Below are 16888 nucleotides of genomic sequence, written 5' to 3'. Positions count from 1 at the left end.
GAGGAGTCAGTGCAGGAGAGCAAATCCCTGATGCCAGAGTCTGGCTTCCTCTGCCATGGAGCCAAGTGTGACCTGGAGCCTGGCATGGGGTGGAGCTGCAGGAGTCAGTGAAGGCTCTGGAGATGTGTTCAACAGACACTTCCAGGAAGCCTTCTGGGATCACAACACCTTCCCTCCATCCTCCCCAATCCAGCCCTGCCCTTTGGGGCAGCATCTCTGCTCAGCAGAGCTCCAAGTGTTGGTTTCTGGGAACATTGTACTGGAGCCTGTGGGCTTCGAAGAGGTTTTCCAGCTCATTCATGTAGCGCTGGTGCAGCCTGTCCACCTCCTCCTGGGAGGGATGTGGTGTCTTCTGTACCTCAATGGGCTTCCCCACTGCAAGACACAGAGGAGAGTGATGGCCCAGAGCAGGAACCACTGGAGTCCCAGGATCCTATGGGCCAGGACTCCATGCCAGAGGTCACACCTGCTGGAAGGTGCCTGTACTGCCTCCCTTCCAATTGTATTTTGGGTGACCTAATCTAGATATTAGGGCAACTCCAAGCTCTGATGATAAAATGCCACAGGCTGCATGACCTCCTGCTAGGCAATGTGTTAGATACTTTAATGCATGATCTCTTTTTATCCTCCTAGAAATCCTCCAAAGATAGAATTTGCTTTATTCCTTTTTGACAGCTGAGGTGTTAAACTCACCTCAGGGAGCTTAAGTAACTTGTTTAATGTCACATAGCTAGGCAGAATCAGTGTCAGGTTGTAAGCCCTGGGAATGTGCTCTTAGTCTCAAGGACACGTGGACGTGGGAGTCTCAGATGCCATGATTGGACACACCCAAATGTCTGGGAGGCGGTGGGCCACACCCCAAGCACCCTACTTCCCTCTCTCTTGCTATGCTAGAGGGCAGTGCCCCCCATTCTAAGGAGGAAATAGGAGGCCCTATCAATTTCCTTCCTCTGGTTCTATCTGGCTCAGAAAGCAGCTGTCATGTCTTTTCTTCAAAGTCATCTGGAGGCAGCAGCCCTATAACATTCCTGAAAATATTACCCCCAAATCCAGGGAAACTCTTGACTGCCTGGACTCAACTAAAGGTAACTGGGTGAATGGAGATAAACAGACTTCTCATTACAAGCTTTGCCATTGGAAGATATTTGGAATCCAAGAGGAGAGCAAATGAGATGACCATATCCATGCACTAAAGCCCATGCCCATTATTTATAGGAAATTTCTTCAGGCTCTCCTTTGTAGCCTGATGATGGCTATTACACACAGTTCTAACAGACCTGGAGTGCACATCCCTATATCCATCTTCCCCAATAAGCCTTTTGGAGATTGTCTTCTCAGAAGTAAAAACTCCTTCCTCTGGCATAGTAAAAGTCAAGTAGATCCTGACTCAAATCTCAGTTGTGTTACTCAAATGCAGGGTCATCTTTTGGAAATGATTTACCTTCGATAGGTCTCATTTTGTGATCAATAAAATGAGGATGATAGTTTTTGCTTCCAAGGTTGTAGGGACAACTGAGAAGCCGCATATAAGTAGCCAATACAGTGCCTGGCACAGTAGGTGCTCAGTTATCAGTAATGGCAACTGGTCTTTATGCCCCTGTTACTCTTCTCATCTCAGATGCCTTGCATCTGGGTTACTTGCCTATATGTCCATTTCCCAGTAATAATTTGAAGTGGGGATGGAGTCAGCGTTCTAGGAATTAATTGCTTAATTAAAGATATGGAGGGAGATTAGAAAGAAATAGTGTAGTAGGAAAATACTAGTGGAGAAAAGGATGCTGAATAACTTGGTTTACGTGGAATACCAATAAAACTCCAAGACAAGGAATTTGCACCATCTACGTAGGCCACCGGCACCTGCTTGAATAGCGGAGGGTGCCCCGCCTTGGGCTCCCTCTCGTGTGGGTCTTAGAAGCCGGGGCAAGCAAGTACACATGGCGAGCCTCCATGCTCCAGAAGGGAATTCAGCCAGAAAAACGGAGCGAATGAGTAAAGACCACATGGCAGAAACCAGTCTTTCCAGGAACTGGTCCCCTTTCTTTATTTTTCATCTGCTTATATACTTTTTGTTATACATAGGGATGAATACAGAGTCACGCGGGGTCAGCAGACCTGACCCTTATCAAAATCAGGTGCTTTATACAAATGTATACAAAGGTCTTAGGGGCTTTACATCATCTTCTGGTCATGAGGCCTGCTAACATTTTATGACCCTTTCTTTCTGATAACGGTCAGTCAACCAGAAAACTTATTTTTTCCAGGGGTGATTTTTTCTTAAACCAGGTGCCACCCTCTGAAGGTACCAAATAAAGTAGCATTCCTATAGGGTGAGGGTGTAGTGGGTTACAATTAAGAAAGGAATTTACTTAGCCTAAGGTTCAGTTCAGTTCAGTTCGGTCACTCAGTCATGTCCGACTCTTTGTGACCGCATGAATCGCAACACGCCAGGCCTCCCTGTTCATCACCATGTCCCGGAGTTCACTCAGACTCACGTCCATTGAGTCTGTGATGCCATCCAGCCATTTCATCCTTGGTTGTCCCCTTATCCTCCTGCCCCCAATCCCTCCCAGCATCAGAGTTTTTTCCAATGAGTCAACTCTTCTCATGAGGTGGCCAAAGTACTGGAGTTTCAGCTTTAGCATCAGTCCTTCCAAAGAAATCCCAGGGTTGATCTCCTTCAGAATGGACTGGTTGGATCTCCTTGCAGTCCAAGGGACTCTCAAGAGTCTTCTCCAACACCACAGTTCAAATGCATCAATTCTTTGGTGCTCAGCCTTCTTCACAGTCCAACTCTCACATCCATACATGACCACAGGAAAAACCATAGCCTTGACTAGACGGACCTTAGTTGGCAAAGTAATGTCTCTGGTTTTGAATATACTCTCTAGGTTGGTCATAACTTTTCTTCCAAGGAGTAAGCGTCTTTTAATTTCATGGCTGCAATCACCATTTTCTCATGATGTACTCTGCATATAAGTTAAATAAGCAGGGTGACAATATACAGCCTTGACGTACTCCTTTTCCTATTTGGAACCAGTCTGTGTTCCATGTCCACTTCTAACTGTTGCTTCCTGACCTGCATACAGATTTCTCAAGAGGCAGGTTAGGTATTGGTCTGGTATTCCCATCTCTTTCAGAATTTCCCACAGTTTATTGTGATCCACACAGTCAAAGGCTTTGGCATAGTTAATAAAGCAGAAACAGATGTTTTTCTGGAACTCTCTTGCTTTTTCCACGATCCAGTGGATGTTGGCAATTTCATCTCTGGTTCCTCTGCCTTTTCTAAAACCAGCTTGAACATCAGGGAGTTCACAGTTCACGTATTGCTGAAGCCTGGCTTGGAGAATTTTGAGCATTACTTTACTAGCATGTAAGATGAGTGCAATTGTGGGGTAGTTTGAGCATTCTCTGGCATTGCCTTTCTTTGAAATTGGAATGAAAACTGACCTTTTCTAGTCCTGTGGCCACTGCTGAGTTTTCCAAATTTGCTGGCATATTGAGTGCAGCACTTTCACAGCATCATCTTTCAGGATTTGAAACAGCTCAACTGGAATTCCATCACCTCCACTAGCTTTGTTCATAGTGATGCTTTCTAAGGCCCATTTGACTTCACTTTCCAAGATGTCTGGCTCTAGATGAGTGATCACATCATCATGGTTATCTGGGTCATGAAGATCTTTTTTGTACAGTTCTTCCATGTATTCTTGCCACCTCTTCTTAATATCTTCTGCTTCTGTTAGGTCCATACCATTTCTGTCCTTTATCGAGCCCATCTTTGCATGAAATGTTCCCTTGTTATCTCTAATTTTCTTGAAGAGATCTCTAGTCTTTCCCATTCTGTTGTTTTCCTCTATTTCTTTGCATTGATCACTGAGGAAGGCTTTCTTATCTCTTCTTGCTATTCTTTGGAACTCTGCATTCAGATGCTTATACCTTTCCTTTTCTCTTTTGCTTTTTGCCTTTCTTCTTTTCAAGCTATTTGTAAGTCCTCCCCAGAGAGCCATTTTGCCTTTTTGCATTTCTTTTCCATGGGAATGGTCTTGATCCCTGTCTCTTGTACAATGTGATGAACCTCATTCCATAGTTCATCAGGCACTCTATCTATCAGATCTAGGCCCTTAAATCTATTTCTCACTTCCACTGTATAATCATAAAGGATTTGATTTAGGTCATATCTGAATGGTCTAGAGGTTTTCCCTGCTTTCTTCAATTTCAGTCTGAATTTGGTAATAAGGAGTTCATGATCTGAGCCACAGTCAGCTCCTGGTCTTGTTTTTGTTGACTGTATAGAGCTTCTCCATCTTTGGCTGCATAGAATATAATCAGTCTTATTTCGGTGTTGACCATCTGGTGATGTCCATGTGTAGAGTCTTCTCCTGTGTTGTTGGAAGAGGGTGTTTGCTATGACCAGTGCATTTTCTTGGCAAAACTCTACTAGTCTTTGCCCTGCTTCATTCTTCATTCCAAGGCCAAATTTGCCTGTTACTCCAGATGTTTTTTGACTTCCTACTTTTGCATTCCCGTCCCCTATAATGAAAAGGACATCTTTTTTGGGGTGTTAGTTCTAAAAGGTCTTGTAGGTCTTCATAAAACCGTTCAGCGTCAGCTTCTTCAGCATTACTGGTTGGGGCATAGACTTGGATAACTGTGATATTGAATGGTTTGCCTTGGAGACAAACAGAGATCATTCTGTCGTTTTTGAGATTGCATCCAAGTACTGCATTTTGGACTCTTTTGTTGACCATGATGGCTACTCCATTTCTTCTGAGGGATTCCTGCCTGCAGTAGTAGATATAATGGTCATCTGAGTTAAATTCACCCATTCCAGTCCATTTTAGTTCGCTGATTCCTAGAATGTCAATGTTCACCCTTGCCATCTCTTGTTTGACCACTTCCGATTTGCCTTGATTCATTAACATGATTAATCTTAAAGGTTAATACTTATTTCTCCTATATGCTAGTTATATTCATTATAAGGGCAGGGAATATGGAGATTTAGCAGCAAACATTGGCCCAATAAATGAAAAAGCCTTCACCAATATAATTCCTAGTCAACCCACTATACTAATAATTTTTAACTTCCTAAAAGAATCTGCCTTTAGAAAGTTTAAAACATCTCATGCCTCTCATGGTTGGGAGGCCATAAACAATCACATGTGGCTGGACTAACCTGTTCAGGCAGGCTAGATAACCTTCAGAGGAGTTTTTAAGTTGAAATACTCTTGTCATTCCCAGGAATTTTTATTAACTGGAGCTGTAGGTTAACTCCTTCTCCAAGAGAGGTGGTGGGGGACAGCCCCCCGTAAAGTCAGAGGTGTAGATGAGAGCATGAAGCATTAAAGTAGACAGACTCTGGTTTTGGGGGTAGATGCTCGGGAACAGGGGGTTTCCTGAGGCTCGATCCGGCCTTTGCATATGCCGAAGACTCCTTCTTCATGACCTTTGCCACGGGCGGAGTTCCTCACACTGTCTCCTAGCAGCCTTGCATCTGGGTTACTTGCCTATATGTCCATCTCCCAGTAATAGAACCTGAACTCCAGGAGGACAACGATGTGTCTGGCCCATTTCCATTCCCCTTCAGCCCAAGCCCAAGTCCCTTGCCCTGTAACCCAACGCCTCCCAGCCTGGATTTTGGCTTACCCACAGCATTGATGGGCTGGCAGTATGGATTAAGACCAAAAGTGTATTGGAAAACACCACAGCCATAAAAGAGTGGAATGGAAGCTCCCACAATCTTCAGAATTTTGTTCCCAGAACCAGCGCAACCAGGAGCCAGGGGAGTTCTCAGTCTGGTCAAACATGTCATTCTCTCCAAAGGAGAAGATCAGCACCAGAGCTGCTCTGGAGGGAGACAAGAGACAGGGCATGTGGAGGGGCAAGAAGGCACAAGCTGGTCACTAGCTTCCTGCAGGGACATAGTGAGTGGGAGCTGGAGCAGAGGACAGAGTCATGGACCAAAAGTAGGAGGCCTCGGGTGTCTCTCAGACCTGCCACAGCCTTGCTTTATGACTCAAGCAGTTACTGCCTCCTCTTGGGGCCATCACCTTCCCATTATACCATGACAGGGAGACCAGAATGCTGCAGACAGTTCTCTCTGATTTAAAACATCTGCAAACTTTCTTTAAAAATCTCTTCTGCCCCAGCTAGCTTATATTCTTAAAGAGTGCTTCAGGGTAAGAGAACAGCTTTAAGCTACCTCATAAGCTCCATTCTCACAGAAGCCTTAGGTCTCAGATCTGATGCCAACTGTGGGCATTATGACCCTTCACATCTAGTCTCTTTGATCACCAAGTCTCCCTTCTAGAATCTTCTCTGGGTATTTGGGCATGACACAATACATCTAGGGCTCGGTGGCTCAGATAGCAAAGAATGCCTGCAATGTGGGAGATGTGGGTTTGATCCCTGGGTTGGGCAGATCCCCTGGAGGAGGGCAAGGCAACCAACTCCAGTATTTTTGCCTGGAGAATTTCCATGCAGAGAGGAGCCTGGTGGGCTACAGTCCATAGGTTCACAAAGAATTGGACACTACTGAGTGACAAAGCATAGCACAGCACAGTACATCTATAACCAAGATAGAATCTTCACTGTGAATGGACTGAGCATCTCTTGCCAAAATAGGATTTACATTCATCTCTCAGTCTTTCCAGCAAAATACAATCTTTGTCAATCTCCAGCTGGACTAAGAGCCCTCTCCCTGATACCCATGCATCAGGGTGAGCCTGATAAAGCCCTTGTGGTTCCACAGCCTGGCATCCAGTGACACCTGGACGTCCCCAACAACGGTGGACAGCAGGTTACTGCCTCCTTCCCTGCTCAGAAAGTGAGCAACACTCTCCCTGTCTACTGAGACCAGCCCTGGGGAGAGAGGATGGTGGTTAGATACAGGATAAAGGGGGCAGGAACTGTGGGGGTGGGGGTAGTGTACCCTGGGCTCCCCTCTCCCAGGTGGGAGCTCCCTGAGGACTGGGACAGAGTCCTTTCTCTCCACACAACCCCTCATCGAGCTCATTGCTGGGCATAGAACTGTGGGAAGTGCTTCCTTATATCTAACCTCCTTTTCTAATATACATACTCTTAGAGAAAGTTCTGATTGTTGGCAGCCCTTCCTAAAAACCCCCCTCATGTCTCCAGCTCTCATATACCTGGGCAATCCAATGGTTGGAAGACTTACCCCCTAACATGATGTAATCCCTGACCAAGAGGACCTGGAAAAACATGTTCAATGTCATAAGATGTGGGCGGATACCAGGGAAGATCAAGGAGAAGCCTGTGCCCTCAGTGCACAGGTTGGTAACAGTTCCAATGCCCATGATCCTGTGGGGGTGGTAGGCAGTGAAGTAGTTCCGGGAGGGGTCCAGCTCGGCAGTCTTGACCAGCTGCAGGGACGGCAGCCTGGTGAATCGGGGCTGCACGTCATGTCCTCCCTGGTCTCTGTTCTGACTTTCTGTGCTGACCTCTTCTATGTCTCCCCTGTGCCCAAGTGCTATCAGACCCTCATGTGAGTGTCCTGAGATTAGAGATGCCTTGTCCCCACTGCAGGCCTGGAGCAGAAGAGATGCTCTGGGAGACTGTGGAATGAAGAGGGAGAGGGAGCAGACTCATGAATGGATGAAGCCGATTCAGCCCACCTGGGAAGGAAGGCCTCCTGCCCAAGGCAGAGGTAGGACGCCTGGCAGGGTGACAGGGACACAAGCCTCTGTCCTATGTGAAGAGAGACCTTGTCCCAGGCAGAGCCCACCCAGGATGAAGGAGCCATCACAGGAGAGTGAGCATCTCTCCAAGGACTGTGGTAGCTGGGGTTCTATCCCAGATGGAGGGCTGGACCCCTGAGTTGCTGTGACTCAGTGTAAGAGACCTCAGGGTGCTGAAGGTAGGGGCTGGGAGGAAGGGCATGAAGTCTCTAGTGATGCCCGCAGATGTGGGTGGGGAAGGTCAGGGAGCTGTCTTGCCAAGTCTGCAGCTCTTCCTGACACCAGGTCACAGCCTGCCCACAGCACTGCACCCCTGCTCAGGCCTTGGCCTGTGTAGACACTGCTGCTCCAGGATAATGAAATCTTCACAAAGAAACCTAGCTCCTGGACTTATCATCAGCATGAGGTGGAGGCAACTTGTCCTAGGGGAAACACTGCCTGATTCTCCACCATTAGCTTTCTCTCTGCTGGCCATTTGGTGCTACTGCCCCTCCTGTGGATATGGCAATGCCAAAAGACTTTTTAGGAAGGCCATAGGCTACACTTAGAAAGATCCAGTACTCTAAAATAGTTTTCTAAATTTACTTATAACTCTACCAATAGACTGTAGGTATTAAATCAGTCAGAACTGAAGGAAGTTCAGAAATACATGCTCATTTGACACAGAGTGCAGAGGCTTATGAATGCAGGGGAGCACCAACAGAGAGGGGCTCCCTACCTGGGACCACGAACATGTTGTCCTCCCCAAGATCCCTGAAGGACCTGTACTATAAATATGTGTGGGCATGTTGAAGGGTCTCCTGGGAGGTGAAGAAGTGAAGTCGCTCAGTCGTGACCGACTCTTTGCGACCCCATGGACTGTAGCCTACTAGGCTCCTCAGTCCACGGGATTTTACAGGCAAGAATACTGGAGTGGGTTGCCATTTCCTTCTCCAGGGGATCTTCCCGACCCAGGGATTGAACCCTGATCTCCTGCATTGTAGGCAGATGCTTTACTGTCTGAGCTACCAGGAGGTGGTTAGGTCTAAAATCTGCAGGTCAAATCCCCACTCTTGCAGGCCCCCAGCCCAGGCCAGGTGAGGCAAAGTGCATGTTATCTCTCTCTCTGCTGGCTACTTTGTGCTCTTGCCCCTCCAGTGGATATGGCGATGCCTGAAGACTCCAGGGGGCAACAATCCTGAACACTGTGTAGGTGGAATTTCTGCAAATCAAGTTCGATGTCCCACCACTGTCAATAGTTTTAGGGCTGAGAAATCCCCTTGGAACCTCACGAAGGAAGGAGCAGAAAGGGGGTGCAAAGGACAGGCACAGAATTGCTCAGCATCATTTTTTTTCCCCAGTCATGCATTTGACAGTAACTCCGGTTGTAAAGAAAGCCAGATACTGTCCTGAGGTCTCCAGGATGGCCTGATGTCTCATGGAATCCACACAACCCAATGATGTATGCTGTATCATCTCTACATATGAAGAAATGGAGGCTCAGAAAGGCTATTTTATTATACTCAGTAAGGTGTGCAGTAGGTAGGTTGCACACATGGTATTAGAACTTTTTCTGCCCAGGCCCAAAGAATATACTCCATATATTTCTTCTCTCTTGTGTGCAGAGGACAGCTGCCTGCCCTGGCCTGGCACTGTTTCCCTTCTGCCTTTCCTACCCTATCTGGTAAACGAGCCATCCTTTCCTCTCTGATTACAAACTGAGTTTATTCTCTCTGTGATAAAGGAAAGAGCAGAATGGAGTAGGTCAAATCAATGTTTTCTTCCATCAGGACTGATCTTTGGGTCCATGGTCAGGACTTCACAATGGCCATGAGGAGCCCTGAGTCAGAGAACCAGAGGCACTCAGAGTAGGAGGGAGCAGACTGCTTAGGGGATACATGGAGAAACTGAGATCAGAACAGGAAAGGCTTTCCAAGAACGCATACCATACCCAGATGCAACAGGATAGAACCTGAGAACCAGTTCAGGGCTCTCTGTTTTGCTTTCTACCCAGAAAGGCACTAATTGTAAAACTAGTAAAAGACCTGACCTTGGTCACACCTTCCTCTCTCCTGGGTGCTTGTCTCCTTATATGATGAACTGTAAGGCCAGAAGGTCTCTAAGGACATGACTTTATTACCTGCACCCTCAAGCATGGCTGCTGAGAGGTGCAGGTAAGTTACATATGTGTGTCACACTAGATGGCCCACAAGACTCCTTCAAATCCTGTTCACTTATCAATCCTCATATCGGTCCTACATCTCTGCAGATGGAAAACCATGGGCAGACAGAGGCTGGACTCTCTTCCAGGCCACGTAGTGGTGGAAGCCTGGTTCGTCTCTCCCAGCCCATTACCCTACTCACTGCACACAGGATCACACTTCCCCATGGACACATGGGGCACTACAGTCCTGGCCACTACCCAGATAGCTCCATTACTCACCAAGGTGGGGAAATAGTCTTTTACGTACTTCCCTAAGATCCAGGACCTGAAGGCCTGGATGTGCCTGCCTCTGTGCAGTGGAGAGTTTCGGTCCAGGTACCACCAGGTGGCATGCAGGATAGTGAAGATCCAGAATCTTGTGAACAGGAGGCCTATGAAAACCACATAGCAGATAAAGGCTGGGAAGGGAAGCAGGAGCATTAGTGGGCACTAATGGCCAGGGTGAAGGATGCACTCTCCCCGTATGCCCAGCACTAGCAGCGCTGTCCTGTCCAGCCCTCACCCCAGGGGGAACAGGTCAGCCTCCCCAGTACTCCAAGGAGGAGAAAATGCAGTTAAGAATGTGCCACACTGGGACCCTGGATTTGACACCAGGACTAACTCCAAACTCACTTGTTCCCACTGTGCCACGCTGCCTCATTCACTCTGGTTTTCCCTTCCCTTTCCCTCCCTGTCTGTTAAGAAGTCTTTCTTTCCTCAGTGCTCAATAAATTCCCAGGAGCCCAGTGACTGCATAAATTGTTTCCAGTTATCATTCTTTGAGACCTCAGAGAAATGGAGACATTCTTTCTGCCCAGCCCTCCTTCTGTATACTCGCTGTCCATCTTTCCGTAGATAAATCCCACTAGATTCCTCGCTCTACTTAAACTTCTCATGACTTTGAGGCACAGCGCAAGCAACTCAGCCTGACATTCAGGCTCCTCAAGAAACTTGCTCCAGCCTACCTCATGCACAGGCCCCGTAGCTTCAGCTACGCTAAGCGGCTCAGTGCTCCTCCGACTGCCTGAGCTCCTTCAACCTCTTAGCTTTCGCTCATGCAGTTTCCGCTGCCTGCCATGCCCTTTCCTACTGAAGGAAGGTTGAAGAGGCCAACACCTGACTGGACTGTAGGTTGGGGGTGCAGCAGGACTAGGACTGGGCCTGATGAGGAATTTCCATCTGATCCTTGATTCTCAGTCCCTACCACAGGCTAACCTGGTTTCATCTCAAGAGTCAGGTGCTATGATACCAATGGAGCCTAATTTCCAGGGAATATTGCCCCTTCCAGACCCCATTCTCTCCTCCTGACACCATGCAATCAAATTCCTTAAGAAGGTCAGCTTCCATTTCTATTCCTTTTGGAAGAAGTGTAGCCGGGCTCTTTCCCAGCATGCTTCCAGGGGGAAGGCACTCTGGACTCAGTCTGAACAGTAGTAAAGTACAGAATCTGGATAAAGTAAGTTGAGGCTCGCAGAAGTTCACTTCCCACAGAGCACTTGTGATGTGCCACGTGCTGGTGGTACAGCCATGCCTGCCCTCCGGAGCTGACTGTCTCAAATCCAGGGGATGGAGAAAGGATGCCACTGGGAAAGATGGTCAGGATTTAACTTCAATTTTATTTACTGAGTTGAAAGAGACACATGTACCCCAAAGTTCATTGCAGCATTGTTTACAATAGCTAGGACATGGAAGCTGCCTAGATATCCATTGGAAGATGAATGGATAAGGAAGCTGTGGTACATATACACAATGAAATATTACTCAGCTATTAAAAAGAACACATTTGAGTCAGTTCAACTAAGGTGGATGAAATTGGAGCCTATTATACAATGAAAAGTAAGTTAGAAAGAAAAACACCAATACAGTATATGAACGCATATATATGGAATTTAGGAAGACGGTAACGATGACCCTATATGCAAGACAGCAAAAGAAACACAGATGTAAAGAACTTTTGAATTCTGTGGGAGAAGGCGAGGGTGGGATGATTTGAGAGAATAACATTGAAACACATATATTACCACATGTAAAACAGATGACCAGTGCAAGTTTGATGCATGAAGCAGGGCACTCAAGGCGGACACTGTGGGACAACCCAGAGGGATGGGATGGGGAGGGAGGTGGGAGAGAGGTTCAGGATGGGGGGACACATGTGCACCCATGGCTGATTCATGTTGATGTATGGCAAAAACCACCACAATACTGTAAACTAGCCTCCAATTAAAATAAATTAACTAAGTAAAATTATTTATTTATTTATTTTACTACAAATGTTTAATTTGAAGAAAACAATGACCCAGTTAGATCTCTGCCCTGGGACAAAATTAAAAATCTGTTTTGGTTTTTCCCTCTTTCAGAAAGCCAGTTCTAGAGAATCAAATCAAGTTGTTATTAGTGGCTCCCCAGAGGGTTGGATTTAGGGGACATCTTTCACTTTGGAAACACATTTTGTTTGAATGTGTTACAACAGCAAATATTAGCTTTAACCAGAAAAAAAAAACACACACACACACATTTTGGTCATTTATACTTGACCAGAAAGACTTCCCTGCACTTCACCATCCCCCTTATCCCAAACCCAAGCTTGGGAGTCTTTTCAGTCACTTAGGAAAGAGACTTCTTTCACCTCATAATATCAAGTGGGAAAATGTATCACCCCACTTTACCAAGCCCAGAGAGGGTATGCAAATTGCCTAAGCTCAGAGAGCAAGCTAGTAGGATGGGACCTGGCATTCATTTCTACTATTTTGGCTCCATCATGCTCCCAACATTCATTCATTCAACAAACATTCATTGACTTCAACCCTTCTAGGATCTGGAAACACAGCTGAGAACAAGCCCAACTGTTTGAATGGAACTTACCTTCCTGTGTGAGGTGTGAGAGTTACAGAGGAGAGGAAAGGAAGCAGAGTGAACAAGTAACCCATTGGAAACTATTGGTACCTATGCCCTGAGGTCACCGTGACAGGCCCTAATTGACCTCTCTGGCCACTTCTTTGCCCCTCCCACAAATGCATATTTTACATCCAGTGTTAACCAGCTGTCCAATGGAAGTATGGGGTTCACTCCCCCACTGAAAGCCCTTAATCTCCTGTCAGCCTTTAAATCCTTCCCAGAAGATCCATCTCCTACTATGTCTGGAAAGAGGTACCTTCTTTCCACCTACCCTCAGCCTCCCTAGACCAGGGGAGGCAATCATTTACCTAAAGGGACAGATTGTAAATATTTTGGACTTTGCCACTCAGCTCAAAAGGCAACTTGGAGGATATTACATAGACACAAGATCATGTAAAATGTAAAAACCATTCTTAGCTCATGGGCTGTGCAAATACAAAAATAACCAGTCACCTGGGTTTGGTTCATGGGGCATAATTTGGTGACCTCTCATGTAGACTGTGGTTACTTACTCCTTGCCATCATCATTCTACTCCCTAAACCGTCGACAGAGTAGAAACCCCAAATGCAGCCACAGAGACCTGTACCCAAAGACTGAACCTTGTCCCTTCCATACCTAAAGCCTCCTGGAGGTCCTCTTTGTCCCCAGGATAAGGGACAAGGTACATGCTCCTGACATTGGTGGGCTCACGTCCTCTTTCTCAGCTTCTCTCGCTCTAGTTCCAGGTCCAGGGATACTTGACCTCCCTGCGCTGTTCCTGATACTCCCAGGTCCCGGGCTGGGCTGGGGGTGGGCACAGCTAGTCGGACACACTCCTGCTCACAAAGCTCCCCCAAGGCCAGATGAGAAAGTTGTCCCTCATCCCCATGATCCCCAGGTGTCAGTCTTCCTGGTTCTGGACCCCCAGTGCCTTTCATCCAGGAGCCAAGGGACTTGTCCCCTGCCCTAGGGTAACCCTCCTCCCCATGCTCCACACCTCCTCCCACACCCTCAGCCCTTTCTCCTCCCTCTGCCTCCTTCCCTTTCTTTCTTTGGAAGCAGAGGGGCCCAGACTTACAGTCTTGGATATCTAGGCACTCAGCTTCTCTGCTCATCTGTGTAATGAGGGCAATCAAGGATATTTAAAATGTCTAATGATCCTTAGGGGCTTCCCTGATAACTCAGTGGATAAAGAATCCACCCGCAATGCCGGAGACACAGGAAACCAGGATTTGATCCCTGGATTGGCAAGATCCTCCGGAGGAGGAAATGGCAACCCACCCCAATATTCTTGCCTGAAAAATCCCATGGACAGAGGAGCCTGGTGGCTTATGGTCCAAAGGGATCACAAAGAATCAGACATGACTGAGTGACTGAGCACCATGACTCTTAAGACAGAGACACAAGTCAATCGTCAGGGATGCAGGGAGCAGGAAACTGGGGGGCTTTACTTGGGATGAAAATTTTAGCTGCTTAAGTTGGAGGAGGTTCTAAGGGACCACCTGGTATATGTGTGTGGTATGTGTGCTGGGTTTGTGGTGCCTGTGTGTGTGTGAGTTTGTGTGTGAATGTGTGAAATGGCTGTAGAGTAGTCTGTACAGAGTATGTCCATAGTTTAACACTAGGATAGATGGCTTTCCAGGTGGCACCGGTGGTAAAGAATCTGCCTGCAATGCAGGAGCCCAAAGAGATGTAGGTTCAATCCCCGGGTCAGGAAGATCCCCTGGAAAAGGACATGGCAACCCACTTTAGTATTCTTACCTGGAAAATCCCATGGACAGAGGAGTCTGGCGGGCTACAGTCCATGGGGTCACAGAGAGTTGGATAGGACTGAAGTGACTTAGCACAGCAGTGGCATCTGTGTACAGGCCGAACACCAGCAATTACAGGGGGAGCAGTTTCTACCCAGTCTGGTGCCAGCAGGGGAGATGAAGAATCTCACACACTTCTAGTCACTTTCCTTTCCCAGTCCTCAATCCTGGGCCCTCCTCAAAAATGCTCTCTTCAGCAGAGCTGAACTTGGCATGTTTGAAGCCTTCCTGTCATAATGGATATGTTCACTGTGGGAGTAGGTTGGGTACTAGATCCCACATACCCTCTGGGCTCCCTACCCGGGGCCAGGCCACAGCCCCTCCCTGATAAGGTCAGCATCCTTGGGCCCATGCTGCAGATGATGAGATGGAGGCACGGGGAGGCTTGGCATGGGTCCTCCAGGGTCCCACAGCCAGTCAGTTGCCCAGCCAGAGCCTGACCCAGCTGTGCTTCTCATTCGCCCATTCCCTATGGGCCCCTGCCTCACTCCCCTTCCTGTTCATCCCTATTCCCCTCTCTTTCCCCACCCACCAGAGTCAGTCTTCTCTTCTCTGAATGAAAAGCAAGAACTCAATCCTGTCTGAGCAGTCTGAGCAGCCCAAATGTCCCAGAATCACTGATTCCTTCCTCACAGCACCAAGCATCTTGAGGTGGGTCCCTGTCCTGGTATTCAGGTGGAACCCACAGCCCAGGAGGGCTAAGAACCCTGCCCAAAGTCACAGGTGAGGGCTTCTACACCCCAGACCCAACAAATTCCCATCCCCTGCAGAGGCCTCCAGGAGGGCCAGTAGCCTCAGCAGTCCCCTCAGGACCTACATCTTTGTGCCATCAATACACTGTGTGTACCTGGAATGACAGGAACCCACAGTCTCCTGTCCCCCAACCCAGCCCCCTTACTCAGGGCAATGATGCAGAAGACATATTGCAGGACCGCGAAGGTCTGCAGTCTGCGCTCCCATGGCAAAAACAAGGGCACAAACTCCGCCATGCGGGCTCCTCTGCTGGCTCCTGAGCCTTCTCTGAGCTCTGCTGTGGTTGGAGACACCTGCTGGCTTTTGTTTCTGCAGGAGGTTATCTAAGCATTTGTGGGGGCTGGGGAGGATGAGTGCCCAATCCAACCCAGCCCCAATGCCTCCCTGCCCATGCTTGGCAAGGACCTCTTTCCTAGGAGAATCTTTGAACCCACTATCCTAGACCCAGGTAGAGATGGAGGGAAAAAATGCATTTGCTTCCTTAGGCAATGCTTTGTCTGCCAGATCATTTTTTGTAAAATCTTGCCCATTTCTTGGCAGGTGAAGCACCAAGTATAGGGTAATCCTGTCCTCTTCATACCTTCCCAGCGATAAACAGTTGTCTTCTTTCTCTTGCCAGATCACTGTTCCCCTCCACAAATATGCAGTAATAGCTTCTGTCAAAAATCTCTTGGCCCCATCATCTCCTCCATCTTGTGCCCTATTCCTCAGCTCACCTGCATAGCACAACTCATGGAATACCTGTCTGCATTCCATATCCTCCCCTTCCATTCTGTCCCCCCTCCTCCGGACTTCAGATGTCACTGTTCCATGGAACTGCTCTTGACAAGTTCACCAGTGGTCTCCATGCTGCCGAATCCAGTGGTCAATTCTCAGCTCTCATCTTGACCTCTTAGTGGCCTCAGACACAGCTGATCCCTCCCTCCTCCTTGAAACCATTTGATCTGTGGATACCACACTCTCCTGGTTTCCCTCTTGCCCCTCTGGCTGCCCCTGGATATCCACAGTGGTTCTTATCCTTCACCAGGCTAAGTGTTTAAGGGCCCTCCTGCCCCTCTCAGCCATTGGACCCTCCCTCCTTTGCAGAGACCTCATCCAGACTCATGGCCTTGGAGTCTGTCTATAGGACGAACACTTCCAAACTGCATCTCCAGCCTGACTTCCCTCTGGGCTCCAGGCTTGACTATGTAGTTGGGTACTTGATATCCTCTCTGGTAATCTCAGCACCTCCATCATAGTCTGAATAAAACTGAACTTGACCTTCCCTCTCCTGCCCAGACCAGCTTTTCCTCTGCTCTTTGTCATCTCAGGAAAGGGGACTCAATGACCTGGTTCCTCAGACCAAAACCTTAGAGTCACTCTGGACTATTTCTTTCCCTTTCCATTCCCCTCTCTCAGCCTGTTCTCCTAAATCTCTCTTTTAAAATGTACACTTTGAATTGAAATATATCAAACATACAGGAAAAGGCACAAATCCTAAGTGTAGGAGTGATGCATTGTCCCAGAGTGAACATACTTGTGTGATCTCCACTCTGACTGACAAATAACACCTTGTCCATCACTCCTCTCCCCAAAC

General features: G+C 47.7%; 1 pseudogene; it reads right to left on the bottom strand.

The window, feature by feature from the left end:
- Nucleotides 1-220: 220 nt before the first annotated feature.
- LOC138093006 (2-acylglycerol O-acyltransferase 2-like) lies at nt 221-15548 on the bottom strand (annotated as a pseudogene).
- Nucleotides 15549-16888: the final 1340 nt, after the last annotated feature.

The sequence above is a fragment of the Capricornis sumatraensis genome, chromosome 16 (assembly GCF_032405125.1).
Source record: "Capricornis sumatraensis isolate serow.1 chromosome 16, serow.2, whole genome shotgun sequence".
Lineage (NCBI taxonomy): Eukaryota > Metazoa > Chordata > Mammalia > Artiodactyla > Bovidae > Capricornis > Capricornis sumatraensis.
The sequence above is the reverse complement of the archived record's forward strand: the minus strand, read 5'-3'. Positions and strand labels throughout refer to the sequence as shown.